The sequence below is a fragment of the Patagioenas fasciata genome, chromosome 36, assembly GCF_037038585.1.
Source record: "Patagioenas fasciata isolate bPatFas1 chromosome 36, bPatFas1.hap1, whole genome shotgun sequence".
Lineage (NCBI taxonomy): Eukaryota > Metazoa > Chordata > Aves > Columbiformes > Columbidae > Patagioenas > Patagioenas fasciata.
Window position 1 is genome coordinate 627,501 of NC_092555.1, and position 26,214 is coordinate 653,714.

General features: G+C 61.3%; 1 protein-coding gene across 1 annotated transcript in view; it reads left to right on the forward strand.

The window, feature by feature from the left end:
- Positions 1-2,860: 2,860 nt before the first annotated feature.
- Positions 2,861-26,214, forward strand: part of LOC136115833 (E3 ubiquitin-protein ligase RBBP6-like) — a 66,694-nt gene continuing 43,340 nt past the window's right edge. The window contains 1 exon segment of the mRNA XM_071801233.1: positions 2,861-3,206. The gene's annotated coding sequence lies outside the window, so the exon portion shown is untranslated.

Below are 26,214 nucleotides of genomic sequence, written 5' to 3' on the forward strand. Positions count from 1 at the left end.
AGGAAGGAAGGAAGGAAGGAAGGAAGGAGGGAAGGAAGGAGCCGGGGGTTCCCATCATTTGGGATAAACCCTAAAAACTCATTAATCACTTTGGTTGGAAAAAAGCACCCACCTCCATAGGACCCCATAGGGACCCATAGAGACCATAGAGGCCCATAGGGAGCCACAGAGCCCCATGGAACCCCATAGAGACCCATAGGGACCGTAGAGCCTGTAGAGACCCATAGGGACCCATAGAGACCCATAGAGCTCCATAGGACCCCATAGGGACCCATACAGACCATAGAGGCCCATAGGGAGCCACAGAGCCCCATGGAACCCCATAGAGACCCATAGGGACCGTAGAGCCTGTAGAGACCCATAGGGACCCATAGAGACCCATAGAGCTCCATAGGACCCCATAGGGACCCATACAGACCATAGAGGCCCATAGGGAGCCACAGAGCCCCATGGAACCCCATAGAGACCCATAGGGACCCATAGAGACCCATAGGGACCCATAGAGAGGGAGGGGTTTAGGACCCTGGGGGTTCCATAGAGACCCATAGAGCATCAAGGAGCCCCATAGGGACCCATAGAGCCCCAAAGAGCCCCATAGGGACCCACAGACACCCAAGGAGCCCCATAGAGACCCATTAAGACCCATAAGGACCCATAGGGACCCATAGGGACCCATAGAGCCCCATAGGAAACCACAGAGCCCCATGGAACCCCATAGGGACCTATAGAGACCCATAGGACCCCATAGAGATCCAAGGAGCCCCATAGAGCTCCATAGGGACCCATAGAGACCCATAGGGACCCATAGAGAGGGAGGGTTTTAGGACCCCGGGGGTTCCTGCTGGGCTCAACTATGGCAAGAAAACCTTAACGAATAATTAACCGAATATTAATGAATGCAAAAGGCCAGGAACCAATGAAGAGTGAGCACTGAGCCCTGGGACAGCGGGGACAGCGGGGACAGGGACAGCGGGAATGTGACCCTGGGACCCATTGACCCCGTTGACTCCCATTGACCCCATTGATCCCCATTGACCCATTGATCCCCATTGATCCCCATTGACCCCCATTGACCCCCATTGACCCCATTGACCCCCATTGACCCCCATTGATCCCCATTGACCCCATTGACCCCATTGACCCATTGATCCCCATTGATCCCCATTGACCCCCATTGACCCCATTGACTCCCATTGACCCCCATTGACCCATTGACCCCATTGACCCCATTGACCCATTGATCCCCATTGCCCCCCATTGATCCCCATTGACCCATTGACCCCATTGACCCATTGATCCCCATTGACCCCATTGACCCATTGACTCCCATTGACTCCCATTGACCCCCATTGACCCATTGACCCCATTGACCCCATTGACCCATTGATCCCCATTGCCCCCCATTGATCCCCATTGACCCATTGACCCCATTGACCCATTGATCCCCTTTGACCCCATTGACCCATTGACCCATTGATCCCCATTGACCCCATTGAGCCATTGAGTCATTGACTTCATTGACCCCCCATTGACCCCCATTGCCCCCCATTGACTCCCATTGACCCCATTGACCCATTGACTCCCATTGCCCCCCATTGACCCCATTGCCCCCCATTGACTCCCATTGCCCCCCATTGCCCCCATTGCCCCCATTGTCCCATTTCAGGTAAAAGAGGACATAAACAAGAGAGAAAAAACAAAACACAACACATTTGGGCACTCCTGGGTCCTTTGGGGCACTCCTGGGTCCCTCCTGAACTCCTGGGTCCTTTGGGGCACTCCTGGGTCCCTCCTGAACTCCTGGGTCCTTTGGGGTACTCCTGGGTCCCTTGGGGTACTCCTGGGTCCCTCCTGAACTCCCCATAGACCCCCATAATTTCCCCCTTAGGGACCCAGGAGTGCCCCATAGTGACCCATAAGTGACTCATGGAGCCCCCTAAGTGCGTTCGGGTCCCCTCGGGTCCCTTCGGGTGAGTTCGGGCCCCACTCGGGTCCCTTCGGGTGTGTTCGGGTGCGTTCGGGTCCCTTCGGGTGCGTTCGGGTCCCTTCGGGTGCGTTCGGGCCCCACTCGGGTCCCTTCGGGTGCGTTCGGGTCCCTTCGGCTGCCTTAGGGTCCCCTCGGGTGCGTTCGGGCCCCACTCGGGTCCCTTCGGGTGCGTTCGGGTCCCTTCGGGTGCGTTCGGGTCCCTTCGACTCCCTTCGTGTATCTTCGGCTCCTCTCGGAGCCGCCTCTGCGCACGCCACGCATAGTGGGCGTGGCCACGCACCTCCCCGCCGCTTCCCATTGGCCACCTCCTGAGGAAGGGGGCGTGGCCTCGCTCGCAGCCGCCGCCGCGGCGGGAAACGATCGTGAGGCGGAAAAAGGGGGAGAAAGTGGGGGGGGGGGGGGGGGGGGCGGGGAGGAAGAGGAGGGGCCGGGGGGGGAGCGGAACACGGGTTTTGGGGTAAAAAGGGGGGGATTTGGGAGTTTGGCGCCTTTTGGGGCACTTTCGGGTGGGTTCGGGTCCCTTCGGGGAGACTTCGGGCCCCTTCGGGTGGGTGCGGGTCCACTCGGGTGGGTTCGGGCTCCTTCGGGTGGGTTCGGGCCCCTTCGGGTGGGTTCGGGTCCACTCGGGTGGGTTCGGGTCCACTCGGGTGGGTTCGGGTCCCTTCGGGTGGGTTCGGGTCCCTTCGGGTGCGTTCGGCTCCACTCGGACCCCTTCGGGAAGACTTCGGGTCCCTTCGGGTGCGTTCGGCCCCGGCCGGGACTCGGGCGCCGTTCGGCTCCGCTCGGGCGCCGTTCGGCTCCGCTCGGGCGCCGTTCGGCTCCGCTCGGGCCCATTCGGCTCCGCTCGGGCGCCGCTCGGGCGCCGCTCGGGCCCATTCGGCTCCGCTCGGGCGCCGTTCGGCTCCGCTCGGGCCCATTCGGCTCCGCTCGGGCCCATTCGGCTCCGCTCGGGCCCATTCGGCTCCGCTCGGCTCTTTCCGTCTCCGCTCGTTTTCCCGCGCTTTCCCTCAGAGCGCGAAACGAAGCGCGGGGACCCCCGGGGCCGCTTTTTTCGCGCTTTTCCCGAGGTGACAACAGCGGGGGCTTTGGGGACACAGCTCGGGGAGCCTCAGCGGGAGGGTTTTGGGTTGAAAAAGCGCTATTTTGGGTCAATTTTGAGGTGGTTTGTGGCCCTCCCGGCGGGGCAAGATGGCGGCTGCGGACATCGAGGGGCTGCTGGGTGAGTAATGAGGGGGAATTAGGGGTGATTAGCGCGAATTAGGGGGTAATTAGGGGGCAGCGGGGATATGGGGGGGTGGGGGGGGTGTTAATTAGCACTGCTGAGGGTGTTAATTGTTAATGAATGCAGAGGAGGAGCCGTTGCAGGAGCTGCACCCCGGGCTGGCCCCGCTGAGGGGGATTGGGGGGGTGGGAGCGGAGCTGGAGAGGGAGGTGAGACAGGTAAGGGGGCATTGGGGACAATGGGGACAGAGAGAGAGAGTGTGTGCGGATCAGCAGTGATCACCCCAAACCTGCCCCGCAGACACGGCACCCAAAATCCTGCACCCCAAAATACTCTTCCCAAACCTGCACCCCAGATCCTGACCCCAAGCCCTGCACCAAAACCCTGCCCCTCAATCCTGCACCCCCAAATCCTCCACCCCCGATCCTGTCTTCCCAAACCCTGCACCCCAGATCCTGCACCCCCAAATTCGGCCCTACCAAACTCTGCACCCCTAAACCCTACAACTGAAACCTTGCACCCCCTAATCCTGCCCTCCCTACCTTCCTGAACCCCGAAACCTGCACCCCAAACCCTGCATTCCCAAATCTTTCCGTCCTATACCCTCCACCCCTAAACCCTGCCCCCAAACCCTGCACCCCAAAGAATTCCCTCCCAAACCTTGCACCTCCAAACCCTGCACCTCAAAGGCCTGGAAACCCAAGCCCTTCAACCCCATCCCTGCAACACCAAATCCTGTACCCCAAACCCAGCACCCCAGAATCCTGCACCCCAAATCCTGCCTGCCAAACCTTTCACTGCAAACCCCTGCACCCCAAGATTGTGCTGCCCTAAACACTGAACCCCCAAATCCTGCAGACCCGGATCCTTGCCTCCCAAGACTCTGCACCCCCAAATCCTGCACCCAAATCTCTCACCCCCACCACCCTGCACTCCCAACCCCTGCACCCCAAAACTCCACACCTCCAAATCCTGAACCCTGAAACCCCGCACCCCCAAATCCTGTGCCCCAGTCCTGTGCACCCCACACTCTGCAACCTTAAATTTCCCCCCAAGCCCCTGCACCCCAAACGCTGCACTCTTAGACCTGACTTCTAAACCCCAAGGGCCCATTGTGACATCCCAGAACCTCCTATTGTCCCCAGGGCCCATTGTGACATCCTGGGGACCCCCATTGTACCCAGGGCCCATTGTGACATTCAGGGGACTCCTCTTTGTCCCCAGGGCCCATTGTGACATCCTGGGGACCGCCCCTTGTCACTGGGGCCCATTGTGACGTCCCAGGACCCCCCGTTGTCCGCAGGGTTCATTGTGACGTCTTAGGACCCCCCATTGTCCCCAGGGCCCATTTTGACATCCTGGGGACCCCTCTTTGTCCCCAGGGCCCATTGTGACATCCTGGGGACCCCCCCTTGTCCCCAGGGCCCATTGTGACATCCTGGGGATCCCTCCTTGTCCCCAGGGCCCATTGTGACGTCCCAGGACCCCCATTGTCTTCAGGACCCATTGTGACATTCAGGGCACCCCCTTTGTCACTGGGGCCCATTGTGACATCCCAGGACCCCACTTTGTCCCCAGGGCTTATTGTGACACCATGGGGACCTCCCTTGTCCCCAGGGCCCATTGTGACATCCCATGACCCCCCTTTGTCCCCAGTGCTATTGTGAAATCCTGGGGACCCCCTTTGTGCCCAGGGCCCATTGTGGCACCATGGGGATCCCCCTTTGTCCCCAGGGCCCATTTTGACATTCAGGGGACCCACCATTGTCCCCAGGGCCCATTGTGACATCCTGGGCAACCCCAATGTCCCCAGGGCCCATTGCGACATCTGGGGGACCCCCTTGTCCCCAGGACCCATCGTGGCACCGTGGGTGCCCTCCTTGTCACTTGGGCCCATTGTGACACCATGGGGACTCCCCCTTTGTTCCCAGTGCCCATTGTGACATCCTGCGGACCCCCTCTTTGTCCCCAGGGCCCATTTTGACATTCAGGACACCCACCATTGTCCCCAGGGCCCATTGTGACCTTCAAGGGACCCCCATTGTTCCTAGGGCCCATTGTGACGTCCTGGGGACCCCCTCTGTTCCCAGGGCTCATTGTCACTTTCAGGGGACCCCCCCCTTGTCCCCAGGGCTGATTGTGACGTCCTAGGGCCCCTCTGTGTCCCCAGGGCCCATTGTGACACTTTAGAGACCCCTCTTTGTCCCCATGGCCCATTGTGACATCCTGGGGACCCCCCCTTGTCCCCAGGGCCCATTGTGACATCCTCGGCACCCCCTTGTCCCCAGGGCCCATTGTGACATTCAGGGGACCCCTCTTTGTCCCCAGGGCCCATTGTGACATCCTGGGGACCCCCCATTGTCCCCAGGGCCCATTGTGACATCCTGGGGATCCCTCCTTGTCCCCAGGGCCCATTGTGACGTCCCAGGACCCCAGATTGTCCCCAGGGCCCATTGTGACATCCTGGGGACCCCCTTTGTCACTGGGGCCCATTGTGACGTCCCAGGACCCCACATTGTCCCCAGGGCCCATTGTGACATCCAGGGGACCCCCTTTGTCTCCAGGGCCCATTGTGACGTCCCAGGACCCCCCATTGTCCCCAGGGTCCATTGTTACATCCTGGGGACCCCCTTGTCCTAAGGACCCATCGTGACACCATGGGGACCCTCCTTGTCACTGGGGACCCATTCCGACACCCTGGGGAGCCCCCCTTGTCCTCAGGGCCCATTGTGACATCCTGGGCATCCCCCTTTTTCCCCCTGGACCATTGTAACACCGTGGGGACCCCCTTTGTCCCCAGGGCCCATTGTGACACTGTGGGACCCCCCCTTTGTCCCCAGGGCCTATTATTCCGTCCCGGGACCCCCATTGTCCCCAGGGCCCATTGTGACACTTGGGGACTCCCTTGTCACTGGGGACCCATTGTGACACCATGGGGACCACCCGTTGTCCTCAGGGCCTATTGTGAACATCCTGGGGAACCTCCATTGTCCCCAGAGCCCACTGTGAGTCCTGGGGACCCCCTTGTCCCCAGGTCCCATTGTGACATCCTGGGGAGCCTCTTTGTCCCCAGGGCCCATTGTGACGTCCCAGGACCCCCCATTGTCCCCAGGGCCCATTGTGGCATCCTGGGGACCTCCTTGTCCCCAGGACCCATCGTGGCACCGTGGGGACCTCCCTTGTCACTGGGGACCCTTTGTGACACCATGGGGACCTCCCATTGTCCTCAGGGCCCATTGAGACATCCTGGGGACCCCCTTTGTCACTGGGGACCCATTGTGACATCCCAGGAACCCCATTGTCCCAAGGGCCCATTGTGACATCCTGGGGACCCCTCTTTGTCTCCAGGACATATTGTGACACCGTGGGGACCACATTAGTCCCCAGGGCCCATTGTGACATCCTGGGGATCCCTCCTTGTCCCCAGGGCTCATTGTGAGATCCCAGGACCCCCCTTTGTCCCCAGGGCTCATTGTGACATTCTAGGACCCCACTTTGTCCCCAGGGCCTATTGTGGCACCATGGGGAACCCTCCTTGTCACTGGGGACCCATTGTGACACCATGGGGACCCCCCCTTTGTCCCCAGTGCCCATTGTGACATCCTGCCCACCCCCCTTTGTCCCCAGGGTCCATTGTGACATCCTGGGCAACCCCATTGTCCCCAGGGCCCATTGTGACATCTAGGGGGACGCCCTTGTCCCCAGGACCCATCGTGGCACCGTGGGGACCCCCATTGTCCCCAGGGCCCATTGTGACATCCCAGGAACCCCATTGTGCCAAGAGCAGATTGTAACATCCTGGGGACCCCCCTTTTTTTCCAGGACGCATTGTGACACCGTGGGGACCTCATTAGTCCCCAGGGCCCATTGTGACATTGTAGGGACCTCCCTTTGTCCCCAGGGCTCATTGTGGCACCATGGGGACCCCCCCGTGTCACTGGGGACCCATTGTGACACCATGGGGACCCCCCCATGTCCTCAGGGTCTTATGTGACATCCTGGGCACCCCCCATTGTCCCCAGGACCCATTGTGACATCCTGGCCACCCCCTTGCTCCCAGGGCCCATTGTAGCACCATGGGGACCCCCTTTGACCCCAGGGCCCCTTGTGGCACCATGGCAACCACTTTTGTTCCCAGGGCCCATTGTGACATTCAGGGGACCCCATTGTCCCCAGGGCCTATTGTGACACCATGGGGACCCCTCCTTGTCACTGGGGACCCATTGTGACACCATGGGGACCCCCCCATGTCCTCAGGACTCATTTTCACATCCTGGGCACCCCCCATTGTCCCCAGGGCCCATTGTGACATCCCAGAACCTCCTATTGTCCCCAAGGCCCATTGTGACATCCTGGGGACCCCCATAGTCCCCAGTGCCCATTGTGACATTCCAGGACCCCCCATTGTCCCCAGGGCCCATTGTGACGTCCTCGGCACGCCCTTGTCCCCAGGGCCCATTGTGACATTCAGGGGACCCCTCTTTATCCTCAGGGCCCATTGTGACATCCTGGGGACCCCCCCTTGTCACTGGGGCCCATTGTGACGTCCCAGGACCCCCCATTGTCCCTAGGGCCCATTGTGACATCCTGGGGATCCCTCCTTGTCCGCAGGGCCCATTGTGACGTCCCAGGACCCCCCATTGTCCCCAGGACCCATTGTGACATTCCGGGGACCCCCTTTGTCACTGGGGCCCATTGTGACATCCCAGGACCCCACATTCTCCCCAGGGCCCATTGTGACATCCTCTGCACCCCCTTGTCCCCAGGGCCCATTGTGACATTCAGGGGACCCCTCTTTGTCCCCAGGGCCATTGTGAAATCCTGGGGACCCCTTTTGTCCCCAGGGCCCATTGTGACGTCCCAGAACCCGCCATTGTCCCCAGGGCCCATTGTGACATCCCAGGACCCCACATTGTCCCCAGGGCCCTTGTGACATCCTGGGGACTCCACTTGTCCCCAGGACCCATTGTGACACTATAGGGACCCCCCCTTGTGCCCAGTGACCATTGTGACACCGTGGGTACCACCCTTGTCCGCAGGGCTCATTGTGACATCCTAGGGACACCCCCTTGTCTCCAGGGCCCATTGTGACATCCTGGGAATCCCTCCTTGTCCCCAGGGCCCATTTTGACATTCAGGGAACCCCCCATTGTACCCAGGGCCCATTGTGACATCCTCTGCACCCCCTTGTCCCCAGGGCCCATTGTGACATTCAGGGGACCCCTCTTTGTCCTCAGGGCCCATTGTGACATCCTGGGGACCCCCCCTTGTCACTGGGGCCCATTGTGACGTCCCAGGACCTCCCCTTGTCCCCAGGACCTATTGTGATATTCAGGGGAGCCCCTTTGTCACTGGGGCCCATTCTGACACCATGGAGACCCCCGCTTGTCCTCAGGGTCCATTGTGACATCCTGGGCACCCCCCATTTTCCCCAGGACCCATTGTGACATCCTGGCCACCCCCTTGCTCCCAGGGCCCGTTGTGGCACCATGGGGACACCCCCTTTGTCCCCAGGACCCATTGTGACATCCCAGGACCCCCCTTTGTCCCCAGGGCCATTGTAGCACCATGGGGACCCCCTTTGACCCCAGGGCCCATTGTGGCACCATGGCAACCCCTTTTGTCCCCAGGGCCCATTGTGACATTCTTGGACCCCACTTTGTCCCCAGGGCCTATTGTGACACCATGGGGACCCCTCCTTGTCACTGGGGACCCATTGTGACACCATGGGGACCCCGCCTTGTCCTCAGGACTCATTCTCACATCCTGGACACCCCCCATTGTCCCCAGGGCCCATTGTGACATCCACTGCACCCCCTTGTCCCCAGGGCCCATTGTGACATTCAGGGGACCCCTCTTTGTCCCCAGTGCCCATTGTTACATCCTGGGGACCCCCCTTCTCACTGGGGCCCATTGTGACGTCCCAGGACCCCCCATTGTCCCCAGGGCCCATTGTGACATCCTGGGGATCCCTCCTAGTCCCCAGGGCCCATTGTGACATCCCAGGACCCCCCATTGTCCCCAGGACCCATTGTGACATCCTGGGGACCCTCCTTGTCCCCAGAGCCCACTCTGACATCCAGGGGACCCCCTTTGTCCCCAGGGCCCATTGTGGCACAATAGGGACCCCCTTTGTCACTGGGGCCCATTGTGACATCCCAGGACACCCCATGGTCCCCAGGCCCCATTGTGACATCCTGGGGACCCCCCTTGTCCTCAGGGTCCATTGTGACAGCCCAGGACCTTACATTGTCCCCAGGGCCCATTGTGATATCTGGGGGACCCCCTTGTCCCCAGGGCCCATTGTGACATCCCAGGACCCCCCATTGTCCCCAGGGCCCATTGTGACATCCTCGGCACCCCTTTGTCCCCCGGGCCCATTGTGACATCCTGGGGACCCCCCGTTGTCCCCAGGGCCCATTGTGACGTCCCAGGACCCCCCATTGTCCCCAGGGCCCATTGTGACATCCTGGGGATCCCTCCTTCTCCCCAGGACCCATTGTGACGTCCCAGGATCCCCATTGTCCCCAGGACCTATTGTGACATTCAGGGGACCGCCTTTGTCACTGGGGCCCATTGTGACACCATGGAGACCCCCGCTTGTCCCCAGGGCCCATTGTGACATCCCAGGACCCCCCTTTGTCCCCAGGGCCCATTGTAGCACCATGGGGACCCCCTTTGACCCCAGGGCCCATTGTGGCACCATGGCAACCCCTTTTCTCCCCAGGGCCCATTGTGACATTCTTGGACCCCACTTTGTCCCCAGGACCTATTGTGACACCATGGAGACCCCTCGTTGTCACTGGGGACCCATTGTGACACCATGGGGACCCCCCCTTGTCCTCAGGACTCATTCTCACATCCTGGACACCCCCCATTGTCCCCAGGGCCCATTGTGACATCCACTGCACCCCATTGTCCCCAGGGCCCATTGTGACATTCAGGGGACCCCTCTTTGTCCCCAGGGCCCATTGTGACATGCTGGGGACGCTCTTTGTCCCCAGGGCCCATTGTGACATCCTGGGGACCCTCCTTGTCCCCAGAGCCCATTGTGACATCCAGGGGACCCCCTTTGTCCCCAGGGCCCATTGTGGCACCATGAGGACCCTCTTTGTCACTGGGCCCCATTGCGACATCCCAGGACCCCCCTTTGTCCCCAGGGCCCATTGTGACATCCCAGGACCCCACTTTGTCCCCAGGGCCCATTGTGACACCATGGGGAACCCCTTTGTCACTGGGGGCCATTGTGACATTCCAGGATTCCACTTTGTCCCCAGGGCTCGTTCTGACACCTTGGGGACTCCCATTGTCCCCAGGGCCCATTGTGACATTCCAGGACCCCCCATTGTCCCCAAGGCCCATTGTGACATCCACTGCACCCCCTTGTCCCCAGGGCCCATTGTGACATTCAGGGCACCCCTCTTTGTCCCCAGGGCCCATTGTGACATCCTGGGGACCCCCACTTGTCACTGGGGCCCATTGTGACATCCCAGGACCCCCCCTTGTCCCCAGGGCCCATTGTGACATTCCGGGGACGCCTCTTTGTACCCAGGGCACACTGTGACATCCTGGGGACCCCCCCTTGTCACTGGGGCCTATTGTGACGTCCCAGGACCCCCCATTGTCGCCAGGGCCCATTGTGACATCCTGGGGATCCCTTCTTGTCCCCAGGGCCCATTGTGACGTCCCAGGACCCCCATTGTCCCCAGGACCCATTGTGACATTCAGGTGGCCCCTTTGTCACTGGGGCCCATTGTGACATCCCAGGACCCCACATTGTCCCCAGGACACATTGTCACATCCTGGGGACCCCACTTGTCCCCAGGACCCATTGTGACACTATGGGGACCCCCCCTTGTTCCCAGGGCCCATTGTGACACCGTGGGTACCACCCTTGTCCGCAGGGCTCATTGTGACATCGCAGGACCCCCCTTTGTCCCCAGGGCCCATTCTGATACCGTGGGGATCCCCTTTGTCCCCAGAGTCCATTGTGACATCCAGGGGACCCCCTTTGTCCCCAGGGGCCCATTGAAATGTCCCAGGACCACCGTTTGTCCCCAGGGTTCATTGTGACATCCTAGGGACCCCATTTGTCCCCACGGCCCATTGTGGCACCATGGGGACCCCCTTTGTCACTGGGGCCCATTGTGACATCCCAGGACCCCACTTTGTCCCCAGGGCTTATTGTGACACCATGGGGATCTCCCTTGTCCCCAGGGCCCATTGTGACATCCCATGACCCCCCTTTATCCCCAGTGCTATTGTGAAATCCTGGGGACCCCTTTTGTCCCCAGGGCCCATTGTGGCACCATGGGGAACCCCTTTGTCAGTGGGGCCCATTGTGACATCCCAGGATTCCACTTTGTCCCCAGGGCTCGTTCTGACACCTTGGGGACTCCCATTGTCCCCAGGGCCCATTGTGACATCCTAGGCAACCCCATTGTCACCAGGGCCCATGGTGACATCTGGGGGACGCCCTTGTCCCCAGGACCCGTCGTGGCACCGTGGGGACCCTCCTTGTCACTTGGGCCCATTGTGACACCATGGGGACCCCCCCTTTATCCCCAGTGCCCATTGTGACGTCCCAGGACCCCCCATTGTCCCCAGGACCCATTGTGACATTCAGGGGACCCCCTTTGTCACTGGGGCCCATTGTGAAATCCCAGGACCCCACATTGTCCCCAGGGCCCTTGTGACACTATAGGGACCCCCCCTTGTACCCAGTGACCATTGAGACACCGTGGGTACCACCCTTGTCCGCAGGGCCCATTGTGACATCCTAGGGACACCCCCTTGTCTCCAGGGCCCATTGTGACATCCTGGGAATCCCTCCTTGTCCCCAGGGCCCATTTTGACATTCAGGGGACCCCCCATTGTCCCCAGGGCCCATTGTGACATCCTCTGCACCCCCTTGTCCCCAGGGCCCATTGTGACATTCAGGGGACCCCTCTTTGTCCCCAGGGCCCATTCTGACATCCTGGGGATCCCTCCTTGTCCCCAGGGCCCATTGTGACGTCCCAGGACCCCCCATTGTCCCCAGGACCTATTGTGACATTCAGGGGAGCCCCTTTGTCCCCAGGGCCCATTGTGACACCATGGAGACCCCCGCTTGTCCTCAGGGTCCATTGTGACATCCTGGGCACCCCCCATTTTCCCCAGGACCCATTGTGACATCCTGGCCACCCCCTTGGTCCCAGGGCCCGTTGTGGCACCATGGGGACACCCCCTTTGTCCCCAGGGCCCATTGTGACATCCCAGGACCCCCCTTTGTCCCCAGGGCCACTGTAGCACCATGGGGACCCCCTTTGACCTCAGGGCCCATTGTGGCACCATGGCAACCCCTTTTGTCCCCAGGGCCCATTGTGACATTCTTGGACCCCACTTTGTCCCCAGGGCCTATTGTGACACCATGGGGACCCCTCCTTGTCACTGGGGACCCATTGTGACACCATGGGGACCCCCCCTTGTCCTCAGGACTCATTCTGACATCCTGGACACCCCCCATTGTCCCCAGGGCCCATTGTCACATCCTGGGGACCCTCCTTGTCCCCAGAGCCCATTGTGACATCCAGGGGACCCCCTTTGTCCCCAGGGCCCATTGTGGCACCATGAGGACCCTCTTTGTCACTGGGGCCCATTGTGACATCCCAGGACCCCCCTTTGTCCCCAGGGCCCATTGTGACATCCTGGGCACCCCTTTTGTCCCCACGGCCCATTGTGGCACTATGGGGACCCCCTTTGTCACTGGGGCCCATTGTGACATCCCAGGACCCCACTTTGTCCCCAGGGCTGATTGTGACGTCCCAGGGCCACTCTGTGTCCCCAGGGCCCATTGTGACACTTTAGAGACCCCTCTTTGTCCCCAGGGCCCATTGTGACATCCTGGAGACCCCCCCTTGTCCCCAGGGCCCATTGTGACGTCCCAGGACCCCCCATTGTTCCCAGGGCCCATTGTGATGTCCTGGGGAGCCCCCTCTGTTCCCAGGGCTCATTGTGACTTTCAGGGGACCCCTCCTTGTCCCCAGGGCTGATTGTGACGTCCTAGGGCCCCTCTGTGTCCCCAAGGCCCATTGTGACATCCCATGACCCCCCTTTGTCCCCAGTGCTATTGCGAAATCCTGGGGACCCCTTTTGTACCCAGGGCCCATTGTGACACCATGGGGAACCCCTTTGTCACTGGGGGCCATTGTGACATTCCAGGATTCCACTTTGTCCCCAGGGCTCGTTCTGACACCTTGGGGACTCCCATTGTCCCCAGGGCCCACTGTGACGTCTTAGGACCCCCCATTTTCCCCAGGCCCCATTGTGACATTCAGGGCACCCCCTTGTCCCCAGGGCCCATTGTGACATTCCGGGGACGCCTCTTTGTACCCAGGGCTTACTGTGACATCCTGGGGACCCCCCCTTGTCACTGGGGCCCATTGTGACGTCCCAGGACCCCCCACTGTCCCCAGGGCCCATTGTGACATCCTGGGGATCCCTCCTTGTCCCCAGGGCCCATTGTGACGTCCCAGGACCCACCTTGTCCCCAGGCCCCATTGTGACATCCTGGGGACCCCTTTGTCCCAAGACTTCATTGTGACATCCTGGGGACCCCCCTTGTCCTCAGGGTCCATTGTGACATCCTGGGCACCCCCCATTTTCCCCAGGACCCATTGTGACATCCTGGGGCCACCCCCTTGCTCCCAGGGCTCGTTGTGGCACCGTGGGGACACCCCGTTTGTCCCCAGGGCCCATTGTGACATCCCAGGACCCCCCTTTGTACCCAGGGCCATTGTAGTACCATGGGGTCCCCTTTGACCCCATGGCCCATTGTGGCACCATGGCAACCCCTTTTGTCCCCAGGGCCCATTGTGACATTCTTGGACCCCACTTTGTCCCCAGGGCCTATTGTGACACCATGGGGACCCCTCCTTGTCACTGGGGACCCATTGTGACACCATGGGGACCCCCCCTTGTCCTCAGGACTCATTCTCACATCCTGGACACCCCCCATTGTCCCCAGGGCCCATTGTGACATCCACTGCACCCCCTTGTCCCCAGGGCCCATTGTGACATTCAGGGGACCCCTCTTTGTCCCCAGGGCCCATTGTGACATCCTGGGGACCCCCCCTTGTCCCCAGGGCCCATTGTGACGTCCCAGGACCCCCCACTGTCCCCAGGGCCCATTGTGACATTCAGGGGACCCCCCTTTGTCCCCAGGGCCCATTGTGACATCCTGGGGACCCCCCCTTGTCCCCAGGGCCCATTGTGACGTCCCAGGACCCCCCACTGTCCCCAGGGCCCATTGTGACATCCTGGGGACCCCCCTTTGTCCCCAGGGCCCATTCTGATACCGTGGGGACCCCCTTTGTCCCCAGGGCCCATTGTGACATGCTGGGGACGCTCTTTGTCCACAGGGCCCATTGTGACATCCTGGGGACCCTCCTTGTCCCCAGAGCCCATTGTGACATCCCGGGATTCCACTTTGTCCCCAGGGCTTATTGTGACACCATGGGGATCTCCCTTGTCCCCAGGGCCCATTGTGACATCCCATGACCCCCCTTTGTCCCCAGTGCTATTGTGAAATCCTGGGGACCCCTTTTGTCCCCAGGGCCCATTGTGGCACCATGGGGAACCCCTTTGTCACTGGGGGCCATTGTGACATCCCAGGACCCCACATTGTCCCCAGGGCCCATTGTGACATCCTGGGGACCCCATTTTCCCCAGGACCCATTGTGACACTATGGGTACCCCCCCTTGTCCCCAGGGCCAATTGTGACGTCCCAGGACCCCCCATTGTTCCCAGGGCCCATTGTGATGTCCTTGAGAGCCCCCTCTCTTCCCAGGGCTCATTGTGACTCTCAGGGGACCCCACCTTGTCCCCAGGACTGATTGTGACGTCCTAGGGCCCCTCTGTGTCCCCAGGGCCCATTGTGACGTCCCAGGACCCCCATTGTCCCCAGGGCCCATTGTGACATCCTCGGCACCCCTCTTTGTCCCCAGGGCCCATTGTGACATCCTGGGGACCCCCTCTTGTCCCCAGGGCCCATTGTGATGTCCCAGGACCCCCTCTTGTCCCCAGGACCCATTGTGACGTCCCAGGACCCCCCATTGTCCCCAGGGCCCATTGTGACATCCTGGGGATCCCTCCTTGTCCCCAGGTCCCATTGTGACGTCCCAGGACCCCCCACTGTCCTCAGGACCTATTGTAACATTCAGGGGACCCCCTTTGTCACTGGGGCCCATTGTGACATCCCAGGACCCCACATTGTCCCCAGGGCCCATTGTGACATCCTGGGGACCCCATTTTCCCCAGGACCCATTGTGACACTATGGGTACCCCCCCTTGTCCCCAGGGCCAATTGTGACGTCCCAGGACCCCCCATTGTTCCCAGGGCCCATTGTGATGTCCTTGAGAGCCCCCTCTCTTCCCAGGGCTCATTGTGACTCTCAGGGGACCCCACCTTGTCCCCAGGACTGATTGTGACGTCCTAGGGCCCCTCTGTGTCCCCAGGGCCCATTGTGACGTCCCAGGACCCCCATTGTCCCCAGGGCCCATTGTGACATCCTCGGCACCCCTCTTTGTCCCCAGGGCCCATTGTGACATCCTGGGGACCCCCTCTTGTCCCCAGGGCCCATTGTGATGTCCCAGGACCCCCTCTTGTCCCCAGGACCCATTGTGACGTCCCAGGACCCCCCATTGTCCCCAGGGCCCATTGTGACATCCTGGGGATCCCTCCTTGTCCCCAGGGCCCATTGTGACGTCCCAGGACCCCCCATTGTCCCCAGGGCCCATTGTGACATTCAGGGGACCCCCCCTTTGTCACTGGGGCCCATTGTGACATCCCAGGACCCCCCTTTGTCCCCAGGGCCCATTGTGACATCCTGGGGATCCCCATGTCACTGGGGCCCATTGTGACGTCCCAGGACCCCGCATTGTCCCCAGAGCCCATTGTGACATCCTGGAGACCCCCTTTGTCTCCAGGGCCCATTGTGACGTCCCAGGACCCCCCATTGTCCCCAGGGTCCATTGTTACATCCTGGGGACCCCCTTGTCACTGGGACCCATCATGACACCATGGGGACCCTCCTTGTCACTGGGGACCCATTGTGACACCATGGGGACCCCCCCTTGTCCTCAGGGCCCATTGTGACATCCTGGGCATCCCCCCTGTCCCCCGGGACCATTGTAACACCGTGCGGACCCCCTTTGTCCCCAGGGCCCATTGTGACACTGTGGGGAACCCCCTTGTCCCCAGGTCCTATTGTTACGTCCCAGGAACCCCCATTGTCCCCAGGACCCATTGTGACACCTTGGGGACCCCCTTGTCACTGGAGACCCATTGTGACAGCATGGGGACCACCCCTTGTCCTCAGGGCCTATTGTGAACATCCTGGGGAACCTCCATTGTCCCCAGAGCCCACTGTGAGTTCCTGGAGACCCCCTTGTCCCCAGGTCCCATTGTGACATCCTGGGGAGCCTCTTTGTCCCCAGGACCCATCCTGGCACCGTGGAGACCTCCCTTGTTACTGCGGACCCATTGTGACACCATGGGGACCTCCCATTGTCCTCAGGGCCCATTGAGACATCCTGGGGACCCCCTTTGTCACTGGAGACCCATTGTGGCATCCCAGGAACCCCATTGTCCCAAGGGCCCATTGTGACATCCTGGGGACCCCCCTTTGTCTCCAGGACATATTGTGACACCGTGGGGACCACATTAGTCCCCAGGGCCCATTGTGACATCCTAGGGATCCCCTCTTGTCCCCAGGGCCCATTGTGACGTCCCAGGACCCCCCATTGTCCCCAGGGCCCATTGTGACATCCTGGGGACGCCCTTTGTCCCCAGGGCCCATTTTGACACCGTCGACACCCCCCTTTGTCCCCAGGGCCCATTGTGACATCCTGGGGACCCTCCTTGTCCCCAGAGGCCATTGTGACATCCAGGGGACCTCTTTTGTCCCCGGGGCCCATTGTGATATCCTGGGGATCCCTCCTTGTCCCCAGGGCCCATTGTGACGTCCCAGGACCCCCCATTGTCCCCAGGGCCCATTGTGACATTCAGGGGACCCCCTTTGTCCCCAGGGCCCATTGTGACATCCCAGGACCCCCCTTTGTCCCCAGGGCCCATTGTGACATCCTGGGGATCCCCATGTCACTGGGGCCCATTGTGACGTCCCAGGACCCCGCATTGTCCCCAGAGCCCATTGTGACATCCTGGAGACCCCCTTTGTCTCCAGGGCCCATTGTGACGTCCCAGGACCCCCCATTGTCCCCAGGGTCCATTGTTACATCCTGGGGACCCCCTTGTCACTGGGACCCATCATGACACCATGGGGACCCTCCTTGTCACTGGGGACCCATTGTGACACCATGGGGACCCCCCCTTGTCCTCAGGGCCCATTGTGACATCCTGGGCATCCCCCCTGTCCCCCGGGACCATTGTAACACCGTGCGGACCCCCTTTGTCCCCAGGGCCCATTGTGACACTGTGGGGAACCCCCTTGTCCCCAGGACCTCTTGTTACGTCCCAGGACCCCCCATTGTCCCCAGGGCCCATTGTGACACCTTGGGGACCCCCTTGTCACTGGAGACCCATTGTGACAGCATGGGGACCACCCCTTGTCCTCAGGGCCTATTGTGAACATCCTGGGGAACCTCCATTGTCCCCAGAGCCCATTGTGATTTCCTGGAGACCCCCTTTGTCCCCAGGGCCCATTGTGACATCCTGGGGTCCCCGCTTTCTCCCCAGGGCCCATTGAAATGTCCCAGGATCACCGTTTGTCCCCAGGGTTCATTGTGACATCCTTGGGGACCCCATTTGTCCCCACGGCCCATTGTGGCACCATGGGGAACCCCTTTGTCACTGGGGCCCATTGTGACATCCCAGGACCCCACTTTGTCCCCAGGGCTTATTGTGACACCATGGGGATCTCCCTTGTCCCCAGGGCCCATTGTGACATCCCATGACCCCCCTTTATCCCCAGTGCTATTGTGAAATCCTGGGGACCCCTTTTGTCCCCAGGGCCCATTGTGGCACCATGGGGAACCCCTTTGTCAGTGGGGGCCATTGTGACATTCCAGGATTCCACTTTGTCCCCAGGGCTCGTTCTGACACCTTGGGGACTCCCATTGTCCCCAGGGCCCATTGTGACATCCTGGGCAACCCCGTTGTCCCCAGGGCCCATTGTGACATCTGGGGAACGCCCTTGTCCCCAGGAGCCATCGTGGCACTGTGGGGACCCTCCTTGTCACTTGGGCCCATTGTGACACCATGGGGACCCCCCCTTTGTCCCCAGTGCCCATTGTGACATCCTGTGCGCCCCCCTTTGTCCCCAGGGTCCATTGTGACATCCTGGGCAACCCCATTGTCCCCAGAGCCCATTGTGAAATCTGGGGGACGCCCTTGTCCCCAGGACCCATCGTGGCACCGTGGGGACCCTCCTTGTCACTTGGGCCCATTGTGACACCATGGGGACCCCCCCTTTGTCTCCAGTACCCATTGTGACATCCTGGGGATCCCTCCTTGTCCCCAGGGCCCATTGTGACGTCCCAGGACCCCCCATTGTCCCCAGGACCCATTGTGACATTCAGGGGACCCCCTTTGTCACTGGGGCCCATTGTGACATCCCAGGACCCCACATTGTCCCCAGGGCCCATTGTGACATCCTGGGGACCCCACTTGTCCCCAGGACCCATTGTGACACTATGGGAACCCCCCCTTGTGCCCAGAGCCCATTGTGACACCGTGGGTACCACCCTTGTCCGCAGGGCTCATTGTGACATCCCAGGACCCCCCTTTGTCCCCAGGGCTCATTGTGACATTCTAGGACCCCACTTTGTCCCCAGGGCCTATTGTGACACCATGGGGACCCCCCCTTTGTCCCCAGTGCCCATTGTGACATCCTGCGCACCCCCCTTTGTCCCCAGGGTCCATTGTGACATCCTGGGCAACCCCATTGTCCCCAGGGCCCATTGTGACATCTAGGGGGACGCCCTTGTCCCCAGGACCCATCGTGGCACCGTGGGGACCGCCATTGTCCCCAGGGCCCATTGTGACGTCCCAGGACCCCCATTGTCCCCAGGGCCCATTGTGACATCCCAGGACCCCACTTTGTCCCCAGGGCTTATTGTGACACCATGGGGATCTCCCTTGTCCCCAGGGCCCATTGTGACATTCAGGGGCCCCCGTTTGTCACTGGGGCCCATTGTGACATCCCAGGACCCCACATTGTCCCCAGGGCCCATTGTGACTTTCAGGGGACCCCACTTGACCCCAGGACCCATTGTGACACTATAGGGACCCCCCCTTGTGCCCAGTGCCCATTGTGACACCGTGGGTACCACCCTTGTCTGCAGGGCCCATTGTGACATCCTGGGGACACCCCCTTGTCCCCAGGGCCCATTGTGACATCCTGGGGATCCCTCCTTGTCCCCAGGGCCCATTGTGACGTCCCAGGACCCCCCATTGTCCCCAGGACCCATTGTGACATTCAGGGGACCCCCTTTGTCACTGGGGCCCATTGTGAAATCCCAGGACCCCACATTGTCCCCAGGGCCCATTGTGACATCCTGGGGACCCCCCCTTTGTCCCCAGTGCCCATTGTGACATCCTGCGGACCCCCCTTTGTCCCCAGGGCTCATTTTGACATTCAGGGGACCCACCATTGTCCTCAGGGCCCATTGTGAGGTCCCAGGACCCCCCATTGTCCCCAGGGCCCATTGTGACATCCTCTGCACCCCCTTGTCCCCAGGGCCGATTGTGACATCCCAGGGCCCCCCATTGTCCCCAGGGCCCATTGTGACATCCTGGGGACCCCACTTGTCCCCAGGACCCATTGTGACACTATGGGGACCCCCCCTTGTGCCCAGGGCCCATTGTGACACTGTGGGTACCACCCTTGTCTGCAGGGCTCATTGTGACATCCCAGGACCCCCCATTGTCCCCAGGGCCCATTGTGACATTCAGGGGACACCCCTTTGTCCCCAGGGCCCATTCTGATACCGTGGGGACCCCCTTTGTCCCCAGGGCCCATTGTGACATGCTGGGGACGCTCTTTGTCCCCAGGGCCCATTGTGACATCCTGGGGACCCTCCTTGTCCCCAGAGCCCATTGTGACATCCAGGGGACCCCCTTTGTCCCCAGGGCCCATTGTGACATCCTGGGGTCCCTCCTTGTCCCCAGAGCACATTGTGACATCCAGGGGACCCCCTTTGTCACCAGGGCCCATTGTGGCACCATAGGGACCCCCTTTGTCACTGGGGCCCATTGTGACATCCAAGGACCCCCCATTGTCCCCAGGGCCCATTGTGATATCTGGGGGACCCGCTTGTTCCCAAGGCCCATTGTGACATCCTGGATACCCCCCCTTGTCCCTAGGTCCCATTGTGACATCCCAGGACCCCCCATTGTCCCCAGGGCCCATTGTGACATCCTCGGCACCCCCTTTCTCCCCAGGGCCCATTGTGACATCCTGGGGACCCCCCCTTGTCCCCAGGGCCCATTGTGACATCCCAGGACCCCCCATTGTCCCCAGGGCCCATTGTGACATTCTTGGACCCCACTTTGTCCCCAGGGCCCATTGTGGCACCATAGGGACCCCCCCTTGTCCCCAGGGCCCCTTGTGACATCCCAGGACCCCCCCTGGTCCCCAGGCCCCATTGTGACATCCTGGGGACCCCCTTTGTCCCAAGACTTCATTGTGACATCCTGGGGACCCCCCTTGTCCTCAGGGTCCATTGTGACAACCCAGGACCTTACATTGTCGCCAGGGCCCATTGTGATATCTGGGGGACCCCCTTGTTCCCAAGGCCCATTTTGACATCCTGGGGACCCACCCTTGTCCCCAGGGCCCATTGTGACATCCCAGGACCCCCCATTGTCCCCAGGGCCCATTGTGACATCCTCGGCACCCCCTTGTCCCCAGGGCCCATTGTGAGATTCAGGGGACCCCTCTTTGTCCCCAGGGCCCATTCTGACTTCCCAGGACCCCCCATTGTCCCCAGGGCCCATTGTGACATCCTGGGGATCCCTCCTTGTCCCCAGGGCCCATTGTGATGTCCCAGGACCCCCCATTGTCCCCAGGGCCCATTGTGACATGCTCTGCACCCCCTTGTCCCCAGGGCCCATTGTGACATTCAGGGGACCCCTCTTTGTCCCCAGGGCCCATTCTGACATCCTGGGGATCCCTCCTTGTCCCCAGGGCCCATTGTGACGTCCCAGGACCCCCCATTGTCCCAAGGACCTATTGTGACATTCAGGGGAGCCCCTTTGTCACTGGGGCCCATTGTGACACCATGGAGACCCCCGCTTGTCCTCAGGGTCCATTGTGACATCCTGGGCACCCCCCATTTTCCCCAGGACCCATTGTGACATCCTGGCCACCCCCTTGCTCCCAGGGCCTGTTGTGGCACCATGGGGACACCCCCTTTGTCCCCAGGGCCCATTGTGACATCCCAGGACCCCCCTTTGTCCCCAGGGCCCATTGTAGCACCATGGGGACCCCCTTTTACCCCAGGGCCCTTTGTGACATTCAGGGGACCCCTCTTTCTCCCCAGGGCCCATTGTGACATCCTGGGGACCCCCCTTTGTCCCCAGGGCTCATTGTGACGTCCCAGGACCCTACATTGTCCCCAGGGCCCATTGTGACATCCTCTGCACCCCCTTGTCCCCAGGGCCCATTGTGACACTCAGGGGACCCCACTTTGTCCCCAGGGCCCATTGTGACATCCTGGGGACCCCCTTTGTCGCCAGGGCCCATTGTGGCACCATGAGGACCCTCTTTGTCACTGGAGCCCATTGTGACATCCCATGACCCCCCTTTGTCCCCAGTGCTATTGTGAAATCCTGGGGACCCCTTTTGTCCCCAGGGCCCATTGTGGCACCATGGGGAACCCCTTTGTCACTGGGGGCCATTGTGACATTCCAGGATTCCACTTTGTCCCCAGGGCTCGTTCTGAACACCTTGGGGCCTCCCATTGTCCCCAGGGCCCATTGTGACATCCTGGGCAACCCCATTGTCCCCAGGGCCCATTGTGACATCTGGGGGACGCCCTTGTCCCCAGGACCCATCGTGGTACCGTGGGGAGCCTCCTTGTCACTTGGGCCCATTGTGACACCATGGGGACCCCCCCTTTATCCCCAGTGCCCATTGTGACATCCTGCGGACCCCCCTTTGTCCCCAGGGCCCATTTTGACATTCAGGGGACCCACCATTGTCCTGAGGGCCCATTGTGAGGTCCCAGGACCCCCCATTGTCCCCAGGGCCCATTGTGACATCCTCGGCACCCCCTTGTCCCCAGGGTCCATTGTGACATCCCAGGACCCCCCATTGTCCCCAGGGCCCATTGTGACATTCAGGGGACCCCCCTTTGTCCCCAGGGCCCATTGTGACATCGTGGGGAGCCCCTTTGTCCCAAGACTTCATTGTGACATCCTGGGGTCCCCCCTTGTCCTCAGGGTCCATTGTGACATCTTGGGGACCTTACATTGTCCCCAGGGCCCATTGTGATATCTTGGGGACCCCCTTGTCTCCAGGGCCCATTGTGACGTCCCAGTACCCCCCATTGTCCCCAGGGCCCATTGTGACATCCTGGGGATCCCTCCTTGTCCTCAGGGCCCATTGTGATGTCCCAGGACCCCCCATTGTCCCCAGGGCCCATTGTGACATCCTCTGCACCCCCTTGTCCCCAGGGCCCATTGTGACATTCAGGGGACCCCTCTTTGTCCCCAGGGCCCATTGTGACATCCTGGGGACCCCCCCTTGTCCCCAGGGCCCATTGTGACGTCCCAGGTCCCCCCATTGTCCCCAGGGCCCATTGTGACATCCTGGGGATCCCTCCTTGTCCCCAGGGCCCATTGTGACGTCCCAGGACCCCCCATTGTCCCCAGGACCTATTGTGACATTCAGGGGACCCCCTTTGTCACTGGGGCCCATTGTGACACCATGGAGACCCCCGCTTGTCCTCAGGGTCCATTGTGACATCCTGGGCACCCCCCATTTTCCCCAGGACCCATTGTGACATCCTGGCCTCCCCCTTGCTTCCAGGGCCCGTTGTGGCACCATGGGGACACCCCCTTTGTCCCCAGGGCCCATTGTGACATCCCAGGACCCCCCTTTGTCCCCAGGGCCCATTGTAGCACCATGGGGACCCCCTTCGACCCCAGGGCCCATTGTGGTACTATGGCAACCCCTTTTGTCCCCAGGGCCCATTGTGACATTCTTGGACCCTACTTTGTCCCCAGGGCCTATTGTGACACCATGGGGACCCCTCCTTGCCACTGGGGACCCATTGTGACACCATGGGGACCCCCCCTTTTCCTCAGGAGTCATTCTGACATCCTGGACACCCCCCATTGTTCCCAGGGCCCATTGTGACATTCAGGGGACTCCTCTTTGTCCCCAGGGCCCATTGTGACATCCTGGGGACCCCCCCTTGTCCCCAGGGCCCATTGTGACGTCCCAGGACCCCCCGTTGTCCCCAGGGCCAATTGTGACATCCTGGGGATCCCTCCTTGTCTTCAGGGCCCATTGTGATGTCCGAGGACCCCCCATTGACCCCAGGGCCCATTGTGACATCCTCTGCACCCCCTTGTCCCCAGGGCCCATTGTGACATTCAGGGGACCCCTCTTTGTCCCCAGGGCCCATTGTGACATCCTGGGGATCCCTCCTTGTCGCCAGGGCCCATTGTGACGTCGCAGGACCCCCCATTGTCCCCAGGACCTATTGTGACATTCAGGGGACCCCCTTTGTCACTGGGGCCCATTGTGACACCATGGGGACCCCTCCTTGTCACTGGGGACCCATTATGACACCATGGGGACCCCCCTTGTCCTCAGGACTCATTCTCACATCCTGGACACCCCGCATTGTCCCCAGGGCCCATTGTGACATCCTGGGGACCCCCCCTTGTCCCCAGAGCCCATTGTGACGTCCCAGGACCCCCCATTGTCCCCAGGACCCATTGTGACACTATGGAGACCCCCCCTTTTGCCCAGGGCCCATTGTGACCCCGTGGGTACCACCCTTGTCCCCAGGGCCCATTGTGACTTCCTCTGCACCCCCTTGTCCCCAGGGCCCATTATGACATTCAGGGGACCCCTCTTTGTCCCCAGGGCCCATTGTGACATCCTGGGGACCCTCTTTGTCACTGGGGCCTATTGTGACATCCCAGGACCCCCCTTTGTCCCCAGGGCCCATTGTAGCACCATGGGGACCCCCTTTGACCCCAGGGCCCATTGTGGCACCATGGCAACCGCTTTTGTCCCCAGGGCCCATTGTGACATTCTTGGACCCCACTTTGTCCCCAGGGCCTATTGTGACACCATGGGGACCCCGCCTTGTCCTCAGGACTCATTCTCACATCCTGGACGCCCCCCATTGTCCCCAGGGCCCATTGTGACATCCACTGCACCCCCTTGTCCCCAGGGCCCATTGTGACATTCAGGGGACCCCTCTTTGTCCCCAGGGCCCATTGTGACATCCTGGGGACCCCCCCTTTTCTCCAGGGCCCATTGTGACGTCCCAGGACCCCCCATTGTCCCCAGGGCCCATTGTGATATGTTGGGGAGCCCTCTTTGTCCCCAGGGCCCATTGTGAAATTCAGGGGACCCCAACTTGTCCTCAGGGCCCATTCTGATATCCTGGGGACACTCTTTGTCCCCAGGGCCCATTGTGACATCCTGGGGACCCCATTGTCACCAAAGCCCATTGTGATATCCTGGCGACCACCTTTTGTCCCCAGGGCCCATTGTGACTTTCAGGGGACTCCACTTGTCCCCAGGACCCATTGTGACACTATAGGGACCCCCCCTTGTGCCCAGTGCCCATTGTGACACCGTGGGTACCACCCTTGTCCGCAGGGCCCATTGTGACATCCTGGGGACACCCCCTTGTCCCCAGGGCCCATTGTGACATTTTGGGAATCCCTCCTTGTCCCCAGGGCCCATTGTGACGTCCCAGGAGCCCCCATTGTCCCCAGGACCCATTGTGACATTCAGGGGACCCCCTTTGTCACTGGGGCCCATTGTGAAATCCCAGGACCCCACACTGTCCCCAGGGCCCATTGTGACATCCTGGGGACCCCCGCTTTGTCCCCAGTGCCCATTGTGACATCCTGCGGACCCCCCTTTGTCCCCAGGGCCCATTTTGACATTCAGGGGACCCACCATTGTCCTCAGGGCCCATTGTGACATCCTCAGCACCCCCTTGTCCCCAGGGTCCATTGTGACACTATGGGGACCCCCCCTTGTGCCCAGGGCCCATTGTGACACTGTGGGTACCACCCTTGTCTGCAGGGCTCATTGTGACATCCCAGGACCCCCCATTGTCCCCAGGGCCCATTGTGACATTCAGGGGACCCCCCTTGTCCCCAGGGCCCATTCTGATACCGTGGGGACCCCCTTTGTCCCCAGGGCCCATTGTGACATGCTGGGGATCCTCTTTGTCCCCAGGGCCCATTGTGACATCCTGGGGACCCTCCTTGTCCCCAGAGCCCATTGTGACATCCAGGGCACCCCCTTTGTCCCCAGGGCCCATTGTGGCACCATAGGGACCCCCTTTGTCACTTGCGCCCATTGTGACATCCCAGGACCCGCCCTGGTCCCCAGGGCCCATTGTGAACATCCTGGGGACCCCCTTTGTCCTCAGGGTCCATTGTGACAGCCCAGGACCTTACATTGTCCCCAGGGCCCATTGTGACATCCTGGGGACCCCCCCTTGTCCCCAGTGCCCATTGTGACATCCTGGGGATCCCTCCTAGTCCCCAGGGCCCATTGTGACGGCCCAGGACCCCCCATTGTCCCCAGGGCCCATTGTGACATCCTGGGGACCCCCTCTTGTCCCTAGGGCCCATTGTGACGTCCCAGGACCCCCCATTGTCCCCAGGGCCCATTGTGACATCCTGGGGATCCCTCCTTGTCCCCAGGGCCCATTGTGACGTCCCAGGACCCCCCATTGTCCCCAGGGCCCATTGTGACATTCAGGGGACCCCCTTTGTCACTGGGGCCGATTGTGACATCC